We start from the raw sequence: 13,254 nt of genomic DNA on the forward strand, positions 1-13,254 counted from the left end.
TAAAATGATAGCTACATATTTTATTATTAAGTAATTTCAACTTTAAAAAAATTCAAAATATGATTATTTTTTTTTTGATTTTCATCATGTCCTGCATCCTGTAACACCGGCGACAAATTGGCGATGATAGGGCGCGATGGGTTAAGATGACTAAAAACGTTACCCATTTACTTTAAAAAGAAAACATGTGAATGAATATATTATTATTGTTACTAATAGAACAATAAATAGAACATTAAAGGACGCATTTTGGATTTATATGACAAATTATATTTCATTTGGCATGCGTCATTAGCACCCGCGAACCGCAATCCGCGCATCGCCTAGCCATGATCTTTTTAGCCGTGCCTCAACTGAGGTATAGCCTTAACCAAAAAACAGTTTAAGAAGATAGACAAAAATTCAAACAAAAAAAAAGTTTTTACAAAAAACTATTTTTAGAAATTAAAAAAAAAAACAGTTACAACCAGTGGACTCAGTGGACGAGAGTGAGTCTGAATGGAAATCCTCTTCCGAAGAGGACAATGTTGTCGATTTTTATAGGTAAAGGTCTTATATTCGAAGAAGATTATGAGAACAATTTGCTTGACGGTTTTCAAATGGAGGAAGGGGTTGTAATGACTAATGAAATGTGGAATGCTGATATTCCATTAGATTCCACCAGTGAGTCAACTAAAAGAAATGTTACATTGTACCTACATCTCAAATTATTCAGCAAATAAAATATTTTAAAAATAACGAGTTATCTATTTTATTTTACCACAGTTACATTCCTAGTGCTACATATGCCGCACTTACCCAACTTTTTTGATTTTATTTAATATCTTCTGTTCCCTTAGGAAATTTACTACCATAAACAATCAAAATGTTGCACTTAAAATCTATTATTATCCTGAGGTTGATATATTTTTCGACTGGTAATAATTATGAGAAATAATTTAAATAGATGCTCTTACCCCAAATGCAAGGGTAAGAGCGTCTACTCGCCTTGTTTCCTTAAAACGTTTTTATTATAATTAATCATGCAACATATAACTAATGAATATGGTAGTCGAAAAAGAGATTATTGGTGAACAGTCAACAACAATTTCGAAGAGATATTACAAACGATTAAAGTTCAACATCAGCTTAATGTGCCGATATATTAGTTTATAAACCTAGAGTATTGAAGTATTATGAATATTCCATAAAAGTATATGTGTTTGAATGAGTATTTAGTTATTCCACGTGTTTTTTGAACATTCAAAATTTGTTGACTAAAATGGCGAATTCTTTGTTGTTTACAACTGTTCTAAACCAATTGATTTGCTTCCGATATCTGATACGTCACAAAGTAAAAATATATTCACCAAATAATTATAATTTATCTATGATATTTCATATGTTATTGATGGTTATTTAAATTCATTTTACATGGTTTTCCATTCCCGTCAGATAACTGTCAAAATAGGTATCCGATTGCAATGTTTGAAAGTTCTCATTATTTGCCAATTACATCATTATGTGCCAATATATATTATTTTATATGCCTAGAATATTGAACTATTGTAACTATTTGATACAATTATGTAAGTACAAACAAGTAAGTATTTACTTATTCTCACGTATTTTTCCAACATCCAAAATATGTTTACGAATGACGATTTGTTTTTTGTTTACAGCTGTCAGAAACCAACGATTTTCCTCCAATATTATTAATAATTAATAATCGAACGTTTTGACAATGCCACGTGTTCCCCGAGAATTAAAATCTGTTTACTAAAGTGGAATATTGTTTTGATTCCAGCCTGTTTTCACGCTGAAATGGAGGTCTTTGGAACAGTAGGATTGCGCATTCGTATGGACTCAGGAGTCGACACGCTCGTGGACCCACTTTCTGGTCCATCTCGGACAGAAAACGGAGGTCAAGCGAGTGAATGGCATGTTAGCAGAAGTAGGTGAGGTCGTTCTAGTGGTGACGTCGTCCCTAAGGCAGGCGAGGAGGACATGCAAGGCGTAGTGCTCGTGTGACTGAATCGTGGTCAACAGCAGAATATACTCCAGCACCTGGGCAGTTTATAACAGTGTCAGATTGGCCGAGCAGTTGCTGGTGAAAAATATTAGAGTTAATGGGACTATTCGCAAAATATAGGTCTTCAACTTGAGTTAAGTCTTTGAACGGGAGGGCGAGTCGGTTATAAAGGGTGTTTTTTTTAGAGGTATAGAACTTTGAAATAGAATAAAACAAAGATGACTTTTTATATTGACATGAAATTTACTTTATTCGAAAGATGCTCTTCTGAAATTATAATTTAAATAAGACTTCTGGCATATGACCGCCATGGCTGGCTCGGACGTAGTCTAATCTGGAGGTCCAATTTTCGATGACTTTTTCCAACATTTGTGGCCGTATATCGGCAATCACGCGGCGAATGTTGTCCTACAAGTGGTCAATCGTTTCGGGCTTATCGGCGTAGACTAGCGACTTCACACATCTCCACAGAAAATAGTCAAGCGGCGTTAAATCGCACGATCTTGGAGGCCAATTCACGGGTCCGAAACGTGAAACTATGCGGTTACCAAACGTTTCCTTCAATAAATCAATTGTGGCACGAGCTGTGTAACATGTTGCGCCGTCGTGTTGAAACCACAGCTCCTGCACATCATGGTTGTTCAATTGATGAACGAAAAAGTCAGTAATCATGGCTCTATTGCGGTCACCATTGACTGTAACGTTCTGGCCAGCATCGTTTTTAAAGAAGTACGGACCAATTATTCCACCAGCCCATAAAGCACACCAGTCAATTTTTCTGGAAATAACGGTGTCTCAACATACACTTGAGGATTATCATCACTCCAAATATGGCAGTTTTGTTTATTGACGTATCCATTCAACCAAAAGTGAGCTTCATCGCTAAACAAAATTCGCTTATGAAAATCGGTATCAACGGCAATCTTGTTTTAAAATAATTTTTCACAATTTAAAAGCATTGTTCAGGCGTCAGTCTATTCATGTTGAAATGCCAAACCAAACTAAACATAAATCACTTAACAGCTGACAAAATGGCCACCAATTAAAAAAGTGCTGCCAGCTTAAAGTTCTATACCTCTAAAAAAAACACACTTTATGTATAAAAAGAGATATTATCTTACATTCTTGGAGAGATACGCGCATAGTGAGGATGATAATTAACATCTATCCATTGATATTTTGGATGATAGATTTGGGCCTCAATTACAGAAATAAGTGTGTAACAAAGACCGAATCTATTGTTACTTTATTACTGTCCTCTGGTAGCGATGTCTGGTCTTCTCCGGATCCGAGGCGTAATGTGATGCTAGATTCGCCTGTCAGATTATTTGGATATATATCTAGACACACTTTACAGACGATTCCAGCAACACAGAAGAAGGAATACCAGTCAAGGGTATGTAAGGAATGTGCCAAGATGAAGAAGAGAGGCGAGACTCGGTAGGTACTGGTGTAAAGAGTGTGATGTTCCTCTACACGAAGTAGGTTGTTGGCAAAAATTTTACACTATTGTCATAATAGAAATGGGAAATGAGTGTAAATAGTAATATCGTAAAAGAAGTTTAATAATTGTAATGCACAATTATTAAACATAGAGTGCCAACTAATTCAATCAATAAAACATGAAATATTTAATCTCACAGCTTATAAGATTCGGCTTTCTGCCAACTTAACCCTGTGTAAAGAATGCCTTATAATTCATTTATCTACCTCAAATAAAATGTCATTTGTAAACTCGTTGAAATATTAAATTATAATTTTTGGGCGCCTTGAAAGATGTGTAATTACAAATTAAATATAACAGTATAAAAATAAGAACACAGCTAATCGTGAAAAGTGTTATTTAATTACACAAACCATTGAAATTTAAAAACATACTAAAACAAATACAGATTTTTAATACAACTTTGAGAAGCGTTTACTTGGTATGGACATAGAGCATTTGTTGGAAGATGGTAATTATTACTTAACTTTATGTTTAAATTGTGATGGCTGGAACTTCATCTTGGCTGGAATTATGAACTGCGAATCCTTCTCCCTGTCCGAAAGGAAGTAACTACAAATGGCGTTGAAACTGTATCTAATTGTTAAACAAGCACGTCCGACCGGTACTGAATCTAATCTCGGAGTGAGGATCTTGCGGGCGGAAATAAGTTATTTGTAAACAAGACGCTTTCAAAAAAGCGGGAATGAATCCGATTGGCCTATTTTTAACCGTCATTGTCTTGGAAACAAGGGTTGACACACACTTTTTAACAAGGTTGTGCCAAATTTTGTTATTTAATTAACATTATTTATTTTTAATATCTGCGTTTGAAATGTAGCCATGTTACGTGAAATGTAACATGACAATACCCTCGTTCCGCAATAGATGAAAAAATCTGGAACTCCTCCCCAGGGTGTCCAATGTCAGTCGACAGTAGTCGCAGGCACCTCATGTGGAAGCAGTATCCAACAGATTGTTAGAATAATGTAGTGACTCAGCATAGTTTTGTCCATCAAAGGAAGGTAGTGTTGTCCTTCAAAAGAAGATCATTTTGTACATCGGAGAAGATTGTGTCGTACATCGGAGAAGATCGTGTCATCCTTCAGGTCTTCGCTTTTCATTCTTGTTTAGAACTAGCTAAGGTTTCACTTTCTTTCCTTCAATAGGAACTATCTACACTTGCACTGAACTTGAAATTATATTTATTCTTCTCGTCGTCGAATAAGTTGTTTAAAAATTATATATTATACCATACTCTATGTACCATACCAATCGAAGAAAACAGATATACAATTATAATTAATAATCACATATAAATCAGGTAATAAAAATGTACATGCAAGTACACACAAATTTTTTTAAAATAGGGTAAAATTTAGAGGAAAATTGTAAATATAGTTAATTATGCAAAAATTCGAAAAAGAAACAATCTTAAACATTTTTCTTTTATAACAAAAGCGAAATACTTATTGTTAATCAGTCATTTTAGGTGATAACATATCATAGTAAACATAGTATTATAATAAAATAAAGAATTGTGGAAAGTTACGGTAGTACTTTTGGAAAGTACGCCAACAAATTTGAACAAGAAATCCACAATCTTTTACTTAAATTACAGAAATTTATTTATATATAAATAGTGATAACATTTTTGGATAATTAAAATTACATTATCATTAATAATATGTGGTTGTTATAACAAAATTGTGGCGATTTACGGTAGTTCTATGAAAAGAACGCCTAAAAATTGAAAAAAAGCGCCACAATCTTATCAAACAATACCTTTTTGAGTTATAATTATAATTACCACGATATTCCATTTAAATATCGGTAATAAAATCAAGAAATAATAGTTATTTAATACTATTTGAACATTGGTAATAAAATATAGAAATACTATTTAATACCATTTAAATATCATCATTTAAATACTGGTAATAAAATTCAATAGACAATAGTTGCTTCCATTTAAATATCATTCAAATAATGGTAACAAAATTAAGAGATATTTCCATACTATATCATCATAATAATGGAAATAAAGTTAAAAGATTTAGAGATTAAGTTGCTTCCATTTAAATATCATTCAAATAATGGAAATAAAGATAAAAGATTTAGAGATTAAGTTGCTTCCATGCTATACCATTATAATATTTATTATTGACAATAAGAACAAAAAATTACAATAACTTTATACAATCCAAGTTATATTGGATGAAAAGAAAATTTTAATTTATAGAATTATACTATAAATTATTTTTAAAGAGACATTTAAGTTTTACAATCATTCTTGTTGCATTGATAATTAATTTAATTTAATAAGAAATAATTTTTACTTTTAACCATATTAATTTACAGGTTAAATATCATCAAATTACAATTTATAAGAAGAAAAATTATACAATAATTAATTAATATGCACAATTAAGAGAAATCAATATGTTTATATTCATATTGATTAAGTATTTATTTGAAAAACAACTGCGAATCAACGTGTAAAATATGACTATTCATTATGAATATACATTTATTAGAGAAAAAAGCACGATAAAATTCAACAGGGTTAATTCAATAGAAATTCTGAGAAAGGTACCAAACATATGGGTCTGAGAAGATTAAGCAAGTACTAAACTGATATTCCCTTCGCCCCAGGTCCCAGAAGGCAATTACAGGCTACAAAAAGAACACAATCCAGTACTAACTTGTAATTTATAAACATTTACACTTGTAAAATATTTAAAGAGAAAAAATATATTCGAAAATATGAAAAAAAAGAAACGCCCATATATTTAGTGAGAGGAATAACTCGAATTAGGGTTTTCAACTCGACGGTATATACTAACTTACCATTTAGCAAGCTGTCCGTACATTTATAATTAATAGTTAACATAGCAACAAAATATTTAGTTGAGTTTGTGGTCTTTTGTGTCATTTACCGGGATTAACGCAATGAATGGTTCAGTTACTCTCAATAGCATCGAACAACATTTCCTAAACGATTAGACATACTACGACTAATAAAACTATCATGATATTCGCATGATAAACAAAACAAAACCTTCACCGAGGTTATTATACATACAAAAATTAATCAACAATAATGTTTCCAGTTTTAATTGGCTCGGACATCCCTAACTATGGCCCAGTCTTCATGACTACACTATTCTAACATACCATACAATTTTTCGTTACTCTCATACATCATCTACGGCTTCTATTCATCATCTTTTATAGCTCCACCGGTTAGTTAAGCCAAGATCAATCAAAACACAAAAACAATCTCTAAGTCTTTTATATTCCTCCTCTAGATTCAACTGCTTTAACTAAAGAATTCAGCAAAGTTGCTGGATCGATCGGAAGGTATAATTAACAAAGAAATTAAAAAAAGAAAGCTATGAAAATATCATCTGAACCCACAAAAATAATCAAAAACATTACATTAAACGTCCGAAGTTAATTTGTAATTAAGTTTTTGAATTCCACCAGCGAAATTCGAAGCAACAAACACTTTGTCATGTTGTTACCTCTTTGCAAAGAACGAATTTAGTGACACAAAATAAGAAGCATTCAAGCCTCCACCATTGCCTTTTTACAATAAAAACATTTCGAGCAAGAACCTAATTTAGTGACCAATTCCCAGGCTTGTTTCCTATTCTGAGCTCGAAAAAATAGCATACCGTGAGATCACGTAATATATGCCCCATTGAGCAAAGAATCCCCTCTCTATGTTCGCAACTCAATGGTAAGAAATAGAATCGTTGCAACCTAATAAAATTTTCGCGATTTCATAAGCCAACAAACAATCCATAGAAAATACACGAAGGCGCTGGCTAACATAAGTTACACCAGTCTATCCGACATGCCGAGCTACCTCGTTCAATAAGGTTAAATAACTAGAAATTATCACCATGAACGAGAAAAAAGAGAAAAAAAAATACCCATGAATCTAGATAACTTCATCAAGCTCTCTACTCTCAAAAAAAAACTTTTAGCAGTATTAAAAAATATAAAGAAAATTAACCCATAAGCAAAATTAAACCTTTCTCTCAGAATATAATGTAAGTTATAGAAATAATCCAAACAATATTAGGATTATAACAGTATTGTTAATACAAAACAAAAAATTGACAATCGTACCTGTCAGAATCCACGCAGAAAACCTCTCAACAACCACAACCAAGCAATTAAAACCGATACCTGTCAATATACTGAAATACATTATTTTATAAGTGTTTTTTATACATTCATTAAGCAAAGTATACCATTTTTTAGGACAACAATTTGTATCAGGTTGCAATTCCATAGTCGAAGCGCCGGAAAGCTGTAGCCTTGAATTCCACAAGTAGACTGTACTTCATTCATAGTACTTCAGGATCGACATTATCAACCTTGAATAAAAAAACAAAAATATGTAGTTTAAAACAGTTTAAACAATTTACGTAGAAGATTTATTTAATTAGAGTTAAACCATATTAAAAAGTTTCTATAATATATTGAATAACGGAGAAATGATAAGGTAATTGTTGCAAAGCGCAACGATTATTACAAAAAGAATGATAGTTTTGTTTAATAGACAGACTTTTAGTCTTTGACATCAATACATACACAAAGAATTGTTAGTAATACAAAATTACTTGTATTTAGTAATACAAGATTACTTGTATTAACAATGAATCTAAAAATTAAGTGTCTATACAATGTATAGAGTTACCCCTTTTGTTGAATAGAAAGGAATAAATAACTTTCTTATTAAAAAATATAGTAAGTTCATTTAATTTAAATAGTTTAAATCATTAATTAATGTATTCAATCATTAATTCTTTAGAGTTAAATTAACAATTAAATACTTTTTTTAATATCTTTTATGTGGAATTTTCCAAGTGGTCTTAAATTCATATCTCCCAGAATATACATTACAGGTGAAATCTTTTTAAGTACTATATTTTTAACAAAGCGAGGTGCTAATTTCGACGAAAAGAAATCTATAGCGCTCGATTGAATGAAGTTTTTACGGTAAACAATGTCACCAGTATTATATTGAACAGATTTTTTTCTTAAATTGTAACGTTTTGCATCGTTATTGAAATTATTAAATAATTGCTCCTGAACAATATCAAAAATAATAGGAAGTTCTATTAATTTATTACTGAAGTTATTATAATCAATAGAAATAGGTTGAGCAGAATTTAAATTATCAGGAATTTGATGTGGAAAATGAAATCTTCCATCAAGAATGATTTCTCTACCGTGCATAAGAAAAAATGGCGTATATTTAGTTGCTAAATTGACAGTAGCGTTAAGTGCTGTTTGAACATGAAGTAAATTATCTGCCCATAAACGTTGATTCTTACCTACGAGAATGGCTAATAATGTATTTATAGATTGATTATACCTTTCCACTGTGTTACTTTGTGGTGAATAGTACGCGTTTAGAAAAAGTTTGGGAACATGAAATTTTAATAGAAAACTCTTAAATTCTTTGGAAATGAATTGTCGTCCATTATCGGTGATTATTGTATGAGGTACGCCATATTTTAAAAATACTTCAGATTCTAAAAAATTAATTATAGGTTTTGAAGTAGCCTTTTTCAAAGCTTTTAGCCATACAAATTTTGAAAAAACGTCAACGATTGAAAGAATAAACGTAGAACCATTAATTGCCCTTGGAAAAGGTCCAATCAAATCTATGGAAATTGTTTGTAACGGGCGATCTACTACTTTTGGGTTTGACATTAATCCTGAAGGAGCAGAAGTACAATGCTTGTATTCTTTACAAATTTTACATTTATTAATAAAATTGCATATGTCGCGGAACATACTTGGCCAATAATAATACAACGAAATTCTTTTGAATGTTTTATACATTCCTAAATGCGCGAAATTTACGTCAGTATGGATATCATTTATAATTTTAATTCTCTCAGTTAATTTTACACACTCCTTCCAATTATTGTCATTAAAAGGTAGATCACTCGCTTGAAATCTAAATAACTTATCATTCACAATTTTGTAACGATGAAATTTAATAGTACCGTCACGACAACCTTGATAAGTGGAGTCAAACCAGGGGTCGGTAACACTATCAGGATTATTAGTTAACGCTGAAATTTCCTGAATATTTATTCGTGACAAAACATCAGGTACAATATTTAACTTACCGGGTCTATGTTTAATGTCAAAATCTAATTGTAAGAGCGTCGTAGACCATCTAGCCAATCTACCAGAAGCATTTTTTAATGAAATTAACCATTTTAAACTTGAATGGTCAGTATGAATAGTAAAGTGACAGCCATCTATGTATTGTCTGAAATGATGGACTGATTCTATAATAGCCAAAAGCTCTCTCTCCGTCACTGTGTAATTACGCTGTGCTTTGGATAGAGTTCTTGAGAAGAACGCAATCGGGTGTTCGCCATCCTCAAACTCTTGAGTTAAGACCGCCCCTATGCCGTAATTACTTGCATCAGTATGTAAAGAAAACTCCAATTCAAAATTTGGACAAGCAAGAACAGGTGCTGTTATAAGTGCCTGTTTTAGTGACTCAAATGCTAATTGTGCATCTGGTGACCATTTAAAATTAGAAATACCACCTTTTATACCAGTTAGTTTAGTTAAAGGTGCAGAAATAGTAGAAAAATTATTTATAAATCTTCGATAATAACTACATAAACCAACAAATGATTTAATATCTTTCGAAGACTTGGGTATTGGAAAATTCTTAACACAATCTTATTTAATAGGATCGCACTGCAAACCTTTTTCATTTACAATATAACCCAAAAATTTTAATTCTGATTTACAAAATTCGGATTTCTTAAAATTAATTGTTAAACCAGAATTTTTTAATTTAGCATACACTCGCTCAAGCAAAACCAAATGCTCCTTAAAATTATTAGAAATTATTAAAATATCATCCAAATAACAAAATACTCTGTTTTCGAATTCCGGACCAAATAATTGATCGGCTAAACGTTGCATTATGTTAGCTGAATTACGAAGGCCAAAAGGGGTTGTTATAAATTCGAATAAACCACGTCTCGGTACTACAAATGCTGTCTTCTCACATGAATCAGAAGAGAGCGGCAGTTGCCAAAACGCTTTTGATAAATCTATAGAGGAAATAAATTTAGCATCACGAAGGTGATCTAATATTTGAGATATATAAGGAAGTGGATAGTTATCAGATTTAGTTACACAGTTCAATTTTCTAGAATCTAAACAAAGACGACCAGAACCATCTTTCTTTGAAACAATTAAAATAGGATTAGACCAACTAGACGAAGAATGTCTCACGACTCCCATCGCCAACATCTCATCTAATTGTTTTTCAACGAGTTGCTGTTTTACAGGTGATAAAGGATAATAACGTTGTTGAATTGGAGGACCAGTTGTAATAATTTCATGTGAAACAAGGTGAGTTCTACCCAATCCAATCTTTTCAAATGAAATTGAATGAAATTTGTTTTTAATAGCTTCTAATTCAAGTAGTTGCTCATTTGAAATTGTTATGTTATTTAAAGTACATACAGAATTTAATATATTTATTTTGGTTATTTGAAGAATATCGGGTCCAATGTTAAACGTGTGCCAGAAATCAATACCTAGAATTAATTCTGGATAAATATTTGGCATTACTATGAATTTAAAGTTATGAGTATTATTTTTATATGTAATAGGTAACGTGATTTCTCCTTTAGCACGCTGAGAACGGCCATTAACTGCTTTAATGTGCATTCGAGAAGGTAAAATCTTTTGCCGAAAAGCATTTAATTTTGACAAAATACTTTCACTAATACAACTTATGGTGGCACCGGAATCCAATAATCCAACCAAAGTTGTATTATTCAAGGTAATTTCTATAAAAGGTCGAGGATCAACCTCTTTTTCAGGAAAGAATGTTGCAATAAAATTTGTATCATAAAAATTAGTGACTTGTTTTAACCAAGATGTCCACTCCAATTTTTGTTGTGCTAAGGTTGGTTTGAACCTGTTGCACGCTGATCGTTTTTTGAATAAGTTTGAATTTTTGTTATACCCTTTGCTAAGCAATCTGGGCAATTTTTAGATGTTGTATGCGTTTTCCTGCATACAAAACAAATTGGATACTTAATTTTATTACAGCTGGTAAAATGGTGTCCTTCTTCAAGGCACTTTAAACATTTAATAATATAGTTAGCTCTGCCAGAACCATTCGCAACCTCTTGATTATTTACTACGGCAATATTGCTTTTGAATTCATTGCTGTTTTTAGATTTGTTTGGTGTCACTTTTGGACCAATTATCAAATCAACTTTTCTACAACTATCAATTAGCTGCAAATAATTTTGTACATTGCTTGTCATCACAAAGTTTTGATATCTAGGTAATAATCCCTGTTGAATTATTATCAGTGCCTCTTCAATAGTCATGCGATTACTTAAGCGACTTGCCATCGCTCTAATTTTTAGAATGTAATCAGAGACTAGCTCATCGCTACCCTGTTTGGTTAACTGGATAGTATTCATTAGTTCACTAATGACGTGAACACTCTCAAATTGAACATAAAGCGCTTTCTTTAACTGAGCCCAATCTTTGAACTCGTCATTCGCTAACCTGAACCAGACGGAAGCGTTACCTTTCAAAAGGTCAGGAAAACATGACACTAATATATGCTCCGGAGTTTTTCTACTTTTAAGTAGCTCCTCGACACGTTGAATGAAATTATGTACGCTCGTTTTTCCATCATACGAAACGTTATAATTTTTAAGTAAATATTTTTCGTGATTAATGGAAGTTTCATTTTTCACTACTTTATGAGATAATAAAGAATTGTTCCAAGACTCAGCTTGTTCCTGCATTAAAGCTAATTTTTCATTTGGTACTAGACCTCTATTTATTAAAGCTAATTTTAAAATTTGAGCCTTCCAGGTTTGATTCATTGGAATGGCCAACTGTTGGTTCTCCATATTGATTTAAGATCAGTTTTATTAAAAAAAAGATTTAAAATTAATTATTTCAAATATTCTAAAGGCAAGAAAAAAGATTAAATTGGCAGCACTGAACAATAATCAACGTAAGATAATATTAAATAATAATTGTCGATAACGAAAAATATAGACAATTATAATTTATGCTTAAAATTAAGACTTAGCATTGGTTAAGCGAGCGTATACAGAATTATTTATTGTACTGAATATATGTACAATATTATAAAATATAGCTGTGAAACACTTCGTTTCACAACAGCTTGGACAAACCTATTCAAAAATATTGAATAAAATTGGTTCATACACAAAAAAAAATTAAAATATTTCGCTGGTTGTCAATTATTAAGTAGGTATATAAGCTGAAAATTACAATTTTATTTATACTACATTAATAAAATCTGTTGAAATTGTTTAAATGACCAATGGACGTTAAATGAATTTCAATATAGAATTAAAATCACAACACTTAAAAATTTCAAATGTGAATCATAAAAAGAGATAGATTGTAAAACTATCAATAATTAAACAAACAAATATTATTTTGCTTGGTAATTTTATTAATTTATTTTAAATATGAGTAAGTACTTTTAATGTTGAGAAGAAGAAAAAAAAAATTTATTATAGCATTACTAAAAGTTCAATAAAAACAATTCCAATCAATTCTATTTCAATTTACTTAGCTTTTTCAGTTATTTTTCATCCAGTTGTGCTGAGAAATGTAGATTTTCTCTTCAAGATCGAAGATCCAATCAGTGCAGAGAAATGTAGAAGTGAAGTGAAGTAAAGAAGTA

This window comes from Rhyacophila brunnea, unplaced genomic scaffold (assembly GCF_057557595.1).
Source record: "Rhyacophila brunnea isolate RB1 unplaced genomic scaffold, BYU_Rbru_1.0 scaffold_88, whole genome shotgun sequence".
In the NCBI taxonomy this organism is placed as follows: Eukaryota; Metazoa; Arthropoda; class Insecta; order Trichoptera; family Rhyacophilidae; genus Rhyacophila; species Rhyacophila brunnea.